The sequence below is a fragment of the Quercus suber genome, unplaced genomic scaffold (genome assembly GCF_002906115.3).
Source record: "Quercus suber isolate HL8 unplaced genomic scaffold, Cork oak 2.0 scaffold_237, whole genome shotgun sequence".
NCBI lineage: Eukaryota > Viridiplantae > Streptophyta > Magnoliopsida > Fagales > Fagaceae > Quercus > Quercus suber.
The window spans coordinates 114,382-122,823 of NW_027069694.1; positions in this window are offsets into that span (position 1 = coordinate 114,382).

Sequence of the window (8,442 nt, forward strand, 5' to 3'; positions counted from 1 at the left end):
TTTGTAATTTTATAGTCAAAGAGAAAATGTTTGTATCCTAAAATTTTAATTAAAAATATTAAAAGATGTCAATTGAGACTTTAATCTATCTAATAATGGGTCTTTTGTTCAAAAAGGAAAAGTATATGGTTATAAGGGCCCTTCCCTTTCAATCTCCTTAATATAATTGTTCTTAATTATATATATATATGTATATATAAAAAACCAAAAACCAATTTAAGACTTTTTGTTGTTGTGGAGAAGAACCAATTTAAGACCATATAGAACTAATTTATCGTTTATAATTTTATGGTCAAAGAGAGAAGAATTTGACACCTAAAATTTCAGTTGAAAATATTAAAAAATGTCGATTGAGACTTTTGCATATCTAATAATTGGATCTTCTGTATAGAAGGTAGAGAATGATATAATCATATTAGTCGTTTTTTTCGTTTCTCCTTAATATAATTATTCTTAATTATTAAAAAAAAGTACCCATAAACTATTTAAAATTTTATAAACGAAATACAACCTTTGGTAAGTTGTCAATTAAGGTACTTGAAAAAAATATAATATAATTACAAATTAATATTTTTAAAAAATGGGTATAGCCGTATAACTACAGAAACACAACTAAGGCAGAGTCAAAAGTAAAATAGTCACAGTCCAAGCTTTTGAGGGACCAAAAAAAGAAAGAGGGTAGTAGAATGGTTTCTTTTCGTTATTTTCTTTATCTCATTTTATGCCTTTTTAATATGCTTTGCTATTTATTTATTTTGATGGTGATAAACATAATTATATCATTTTTTAAAATTAAAGATAAAATGAATTTTAATTCCAATGATAAGGTATCCTTACGAGATTAGATATTTAAGAACTTTTTAGGCAATTCCAACAAAATGCTTTTAAAATCCTAGTATCATTATCAAATTTTATTTAAATAAATATTAATTAGAAGTTTGGAACTTTTTTTTTATTGGAAGTTTGGAACTATTTTAGTATTTATCGTTTTTAAAAAAAGGGTAAAATTATCACAAGAGGCCTAGATATTTTAGCCTTCTTTATAGTTAGACAGATTTATCTAAGATTAGATATGTTACTTAAGAGTTAAGACTAGAGAGAGAGCCTTATTATACTCCTAAGTCCTATCTTCTTATTTTTACAGTGAAAATTTAGAATGAGATAAAAGATAAGAGCATTCACCTTAACTCGGGCAAAAATTTCTCTCTATTTTAATATAAAAACTTATTTTTTCTATTTTCCTTACTCACTTTTCAAAACATCCAACATCATATTATCTGTTTTATACTATATTTAATTAAAATATCAATTTTTTTAATTTTTAAAATTATTTATATTTCTTCACACACGACAACCACCATCCATACTTTTCATTCATCATCAGAATACATAAAGAAAAAATAAAAAACTAAATGCAAAATAAATAGTGTCAATCTAATTTTATAGAGCTACTTTAGTAACAATGTATTTTAACAAAACTTTACATAGACTGATGTGGTGAATTTTGGTTTTGATTGGCTACAATATACTATTTTTTCTATCATACAAGTATTGATGCCAATGCCCCAAGCATGGTGAGAAGTTTAAGATTAATAATTTTTAATATTTTTTTCCCCTTTGTCTGCAGAGTGTGTGAAACCAGGCAAGGAGCTAACTGTCATGTAGGGGTGGCAAATGGGCGGGTTTGGGTGGGTTTGGAGTGGACATAATTGGGTTGGGTATATAAAACTCATTTACCCATTTAAAACCCATTTAACTAATTCCTTATAACCCAAATCCAACCCAACCCAATTATTATGGGTAAACCCCAACCCACCCAATTACCCAATTATCAAAATTACCAAAATGCCACTAAAGTGAAAATGACCAAGGTACTCTAAAATCTTCAAAAATGACTAAAATGCTCCCAAAACCTGAAAATTACCAAAATACCCCCAAAACCCAAAAAAATGACCAAAATATCTCCAAAATCCAGAAAATGACCAAAATACCCCAAAAATCCAAAAAATGACCAAAGTACCCCTAAAAGCCAAAAATTACCAAAATACCCCCTAGAACCTAAAAAATGACCAAAATATCCCCAAAACCTTAAAATTACCAAAATACCCTCCAAAACCTAAAAAATGACCAAAATACCCCTGAAACCCAGAAAATGACCAAAATACCCCCTAGAACCTAAAAAATGACCAAAATACCCCCGAAACCTAAAAATTACAAAAATAATCTCAAAACCTACAAAATGACCAAAATACCCCTAGAACCCAAAAAATGACCAAAATACTCCTGAAACCTAAAAATTACCAAAATACCCCCAAAACCCATAAAATTACCAAAATATCCCCAAAACCAAAAAATGACGAAAATACCCCCGAAACCTAAAAATTACCAAAATATCCCTGGAACCCAAAAAATGACCAAAATACCCCTGAAACCTAAAAATGATCAAAATACCCCCCAAAACCCATAAAATGACCAAAATACCCCTGAAACCCAAAAAATGACCAAAATACCCCCAAAACCTAAAAATGACCAAAATACCCCCTAAACCCAAAAAAATGTCCAAAATACCTCCAAAACCTAAAAAATTACTAAAATACCTCTGAAACCTAAAAAATGGCCAAAATAACCTCGAAGCCTAAAAATTGACCAAAATAACCCTGAAAACTAAAAATGACCAAAATACTCCCGAAACTTCAAAAATGGCCAAAATAACCACGAAGTCTAAAAATTGACCAAAATAACCTAGAAACCTAAAAATGACCAAAATACCCCCTAAACCTAAAAATTAATCGATGTACCTTCGAAACCTAAAAATTAACTGAAATACCCCCTGAAACCTAAAAAATGACCAAAATACCCCTGAAACCTAAATACGACCAAAATAACCCCTAAACCTTAAAATGACTAAAATATCCTTGAAACCTAAAAAATGACCAAAATTCCCCGAAACCTATAAAATGACAAAAAAGCCCCTTAAATCTGTAAGTCGATAAAAATACACCCTAAACCTAAAAAATTATCAAAATCCCTTGTAAAACTAAAAAATGACCAAAATGCTCCCTAAACATAAAAAATGACCAAAATACCCATAAACCTAAAAAATGACTAAGATACCCCAAACCCCTATTTTGGTAATTTTAGAGGCTTCGAGTGTATTTTGTTCATCTTATAGGATTAGTTGTATGTTGGTCATTTTAGATATTTTGAGGGGTATTTTGGTCGTTTTAAAGGTTTAGAGGTATTTTGGTCGTTTTAGACGTTTCAGGGTATTTTTGGAAATTTTAGAGGTTTCACGTTGTTTGTGGCCATTTTAGCGGTTTTGGGTTTATTTGGGTCATTTCAAAGGTTTAGGGGTATTTTCGTCACTTTAGAGGTTTGAGGGTATTTTGGTCATTTTTTAGGTTTAAGGGGTATTTTGGTCACTTTTTAGATTTAGGGGGTATTTTGGTCATTTTTAGGTTTCGGGGTTATTTTTGTCAATTTTTAGACTTCGGGGTTATTTTGGTCATTTTTTGGTTCCAGGGTTATTTTGATCATTTTTAGGTTTCTAGGTTATTTTGATCAATTTTTAGGCTTCGGGGTTATTTTGGCTAATTTTTAGGTTTCGAGGGTATTTTAATCATTTTTAAGGTTTCGAGGGTATTTTGGTCATTTTTTAGGTTTTAGGATTATTTTGGTTATTTTTTAGACTCCAGGGTTATTTTGGCCATTTTTTAGGTTTTAGAGGTATTTTGGTAATTTTTAGGTTTCAGAGATATTTTGGTAATTTTTAGGTTTTCGGGGTATTTTGGTCATTTTTTGGATTTCATGGGTATTTTGGTCATTTTTAGGTTTCGGCGGTATTTTGGTCATTTTTTGGGTTTTAGGGGTATTTTGGTCATTTTTTGGGTTTTAGGGGTATTTTGGTCATTTTTAGGTTTCGAGGGTATTTTGGTCATTTTCTGGTTTCGGGGGTATTTTGGTCATTTTTTGGATTTCAGGGGTATTTTGGTCATTTTCTAGGTTTCGGGGGTGTTTTGGTCATTTTTTGGATTTCAAGGGTATTTTGGTCATTTTTTTGGATTTTAGGGGTATTTTGGTCATTTTTAAGTTTCGGGGGTATTTTGGTCTTTTTTTTAGTTTCGGGGGTATTTTGGTCTTTTTTTGGATTAAAGGGGTATTTTGGTCATTTTTTGGGTTTATGTGTTATTTTGGTCATTTTTTAGGTTGAAGGGGTATTTTGGTAATTTTTGTAGTTTTGGGGTTGGGTAATTGGGTACCCAATTAAAACCCAATAAACATTAGTGTTAATTGGGTTTAATTGGGTTAATACCCATTTAACCCAACTAATAATTGGGTGGGTTTGGGTGGGCAAATGGGTTTGGGTTGATTTTGCCACCCCTAATCTGGAGTTGATGTTGCGACTGTTGTAGTGTTGCCGTTGGGTTGTAGTTGCTGCGATGCTATTACTTGTTAGTTTGATGCTGTGTTTGTTGTAGTGTTGCTGCTGGATTTCAGTGTTGTAGCTTCTGTTGAACTTGTTTTAATTCAATAAAGTCCGCACTAAAATAAATTAAATTATAATTATAAATAAATAAATAAAAAGCTTATTAGTAAGTCATATTGTTATCCCTCCGACTTATCTTTGTCAATATTCTTGATTTTGAGCCTCAAAACCCTTAGGCACGCTGTAAGTTAGGTATCAATGCTCTTCTTCTCCCTTATCTTTTCTCCTGTTAAGTGAAGAGGGGATTTGAACCCCAAGTTTTACTCTATGGGAGAATAGGGGAGTTAGGACGCTCCTGACATGCTCCTGTTGATTGACAAAAGTTACAAACCATTAGTCCAAGTTTTCTACAAAATTAGTAGTATAATAGTAAAAATAAAGCATTAAGACCGTTATCNCTTTTCAAACATCTCACATCAGATTATTTATTTTATACTATATTTCATTAAAATGTCAATTTTCTTGATTTTTTAAAAATTTTCTCTTCTTCACACACTACAACTATCATCCATTTTCTTCCTTCACCCTTAAAATATATAAAGAAAGAACAAACAACTAAATGTAAAATGAATAGTAATCAATGTAAATTTACATGATTATTATAGCAAACTTGTAAATTTACATAGTAATACATGAACTAATGTGGTCATTTTTAGTTAAAATTGTATAAATTTTACATATTTTTCTATTACACGTAGACTAATATGAATGCTACTAGGAAAAATGATACATTGTAACTTGCCGCCACTACTCAATCAAAGATACTTGTTTCTAATGTATACAAGGTTTGCAAAGGCAAATTGGTCACACATTCCCATTTCAAAAGTACTCAAGTACAAGATTCTAGTATAAATAGTAAAAATGAATGAAGCAACTAAAAATTTGGTTATTGGCCTTGCACAAAAGAAAATTGGTGATGAGAAAGGTAAAAACCATGTGCAAAATGGTTGGAGTTCACATAGGTCCATGATGCCCTTAGCAAGGGCACTTGTCTTTCCACCCTTGTTGATTGAAACCAACACCATGCTGGTGCACTTTATAGAAAAGTAGCTTAGCCACAAGTCAGAAATCAGAGGTCCTTTTTTTCTTCTCTAAGTGGTCCTAATAAACTTTTATCATCTCATATAATGGGATGCTGTACTTATCAACTCAAGCATCAACCCTACCACGTAAGAATGGCCAGCCCAAGCAGCCCCAAGCCTAAACCATTGCCTGTCATAGGCTCTCATGTTGAAAATACCCTTCATCCACTCATGCAAACTCAACCAAACTCTCCTGTCAGATCATGTGTCAATGTTTTAGCAAAGCCATAGTAGAAGACATCCCTCGTTCTTTTCACGTTGTCAAACTACCATTTCAACTTTATTGATTGTTCAGTTAGTGGCTAAGTTTGGCCCTTAAAGAAAGGAACCTTTCTTTGGGAGCAATTAGGTATGGCTTTTTTGGCCAAAAGGAGAACTAAAATGAGGCCAAGGAAAGCATTTGATTAGCAATGGAAAACCATTTGTCTGTTTGTGTTTCTATATATATAAAATAAGTGGTAAAGGGACAAACCCAAGAGCGAGGATTACGATTTAGGAGTTAGGATTATCTAGGAAAGCGGTCTAGTGATAAGAAGCTCTTGTGACCTATTTTACCAGCTAGTTTGGGAGTTGTGGGTTTGAGTTGCAGCAATCCCATTGGTGGTTAGATGGTCCCACGCCATAATACAACGTAGAAATTTAAGTAGTGCAAGTGCAATTACTACACTTACAAGCCCCTTTTTTTCTCCGAAAAAAAAAAAGTGGGAGATTAGGTGACGTCATTCAAGCAAGTTAGATATATTAATAGGTTTGGTTAACGAGTGCTTTTAGGACATTTGTTAATGGACCATTTAATAAATTTTTATACCACTTTAATGAGAAATATAATAATTAAAGTTGTCAAAAAAATCAATTACTTTTTATTTTCTCCTAAAAAGTTTCTAAAAATATTTTCAAAACTAATGACTTAAGGTATTCGTTAACTTTTATTGTATTAATATTATGGTTATACTAATTGTGGTGGGCCTTTTTTCGCAACTGCAGCCTGGGCTACCTCTTGCCACACTATGGCCCAATGGTTATGGGTAGGAGAGTCAGAACTAGCTTGACTGCAACACACCCCAAGTTAGCTTATGCACAAAATAAAGCTCCATCACTAAAACCATGGTCACATGCCCATGGCAGAGGAAATTGTTACAAAAGGGTCATGGCAGGCAGGTGTAATATGACAACAATAAAAAGAATATGCTTACTGTCAGTCAAAACACAAAAAAATACTAAATGGTGATCTTAATAAAGGAAGAAGCAATGCAATAATATAAATGCAACATAAATAAGATGATAACAATAAAGAAAGAAAATCACACTAATGCTTAATCGACAAAATAAAGGAAGAATGGCCAGTTTGCCATGCTTAATTTCTCTACAGAGTTAAGTCCAAGAAGTGAACCACTCTTCAATGGGGGCAATCTCACAGGGAAATCTTGCCACGAAAATTAATCACTTTGAGAGAATAGGCCTAAATAGCTTATCCTCAGATTCCTTAATTCTTTCTAGAGGGTAGGCTTTTAGAGGGAGAGAAGGGAATAGCCTATTGGTGCATACTTATTATCACACTCTTGCTTACCTTCTGTTTTTCTTTTCTTTCTAAGTTTTCTGCTCTATCTTTCACTCTCTTGTTTTGTTGTTCTCCCCCCCCCCCCCCTTTTCCTGTGCACAGCTGAGGCCCCTTTTATACTGCTTGTTGTGTCAGTTTTTTACTATTTTACCTTTTAACCGCTTTTTTCTTGGTGTGAGTGTCCTTCCTAGACCACCCATTGGTCTGTCAGTTGCCTAACCATCACCACTTACCTGTGCTAGCCGTGCCACATCCCATTCCTAGACAAAGGGTTTTATTTTGTTTGATTGCTCACCGTGGCATTCCTATCTAGATAAGGGTGGGTATTCTCTCTCACTTTCCCTGATGGCATGCACCTAGTGATTCCAACTCATCTTTCCCTCTTTTGAGTGGTATGTCGTCCTAACAGGACATTTCCCCCAAAAAAGTTGGAGCGGGAATCCCATAATAGGCTCTCCGCTTCTCCCCACCGCCAGACCATACCCTCTCTTACCTCAGACCTATGGCCCACCACTCTTGTATTGGCTAGGTACAAATTGGTAGTGCCTGAACCTTGTGCGTGCTCCACTTTCATGTGTGCCCATGGCTTGCCTGTTGTTTATGCGTTTGCTATGACCCGAGGGCTCCTTTGCACATTTTGCTACTAGTTCTTGACCTCTTGTGGCGTGAATGAGTCTCTGAGCTTTCGTTCTTTATGTCTTACTTCTTTCCTAGGCTGGGTATTGCTTGATCGTGGGCTTTTCCTTCTCTAATCCATTCCCTACCCTCTTTGCAAGTCGTTTAATACTTCTGCCATGCCATCCTATTTTTCTTGCCATGCTATTAAGGGCTTTTCTACTAACCCTTATTTACTTAATTCTTTACTTTGGGCTTCTTTGGCTCATTCTTGCTTGTTTTCTATTTCTCATAATATCCATGGGTTTACCACTTCTTTCTCTAGGCTCATTTAGGCCCGCTTGCTCTCTTTGAGGCCCTTTTGCTATTTTTTAGACTTATGATCTATTATTTCTGTCATTCAGGCTTAATAGTTTTCTTCTCAATTTACTAACTCTTCTTCTTTATTTACCCCCCATATTGTTGGGCTTCTTCCTGCTATTGGGCCTTTTCGCCCAAAGTGGGCATCGACACTAATATAAGGGGTCACATCTGTAGGAATCAATAGAAAGGGTAAATTCCTTATGAGTATATTGAGTTATGAGAATGAAAAAAACTAGTGCCAAACATGCAGGGATGTAACTTGGGAATTTTTAAGTAATAAGTGATGAGTAATGAGTGATGATATTTGAGTAATGAGTGATGAGTGAACATTTTTTTTC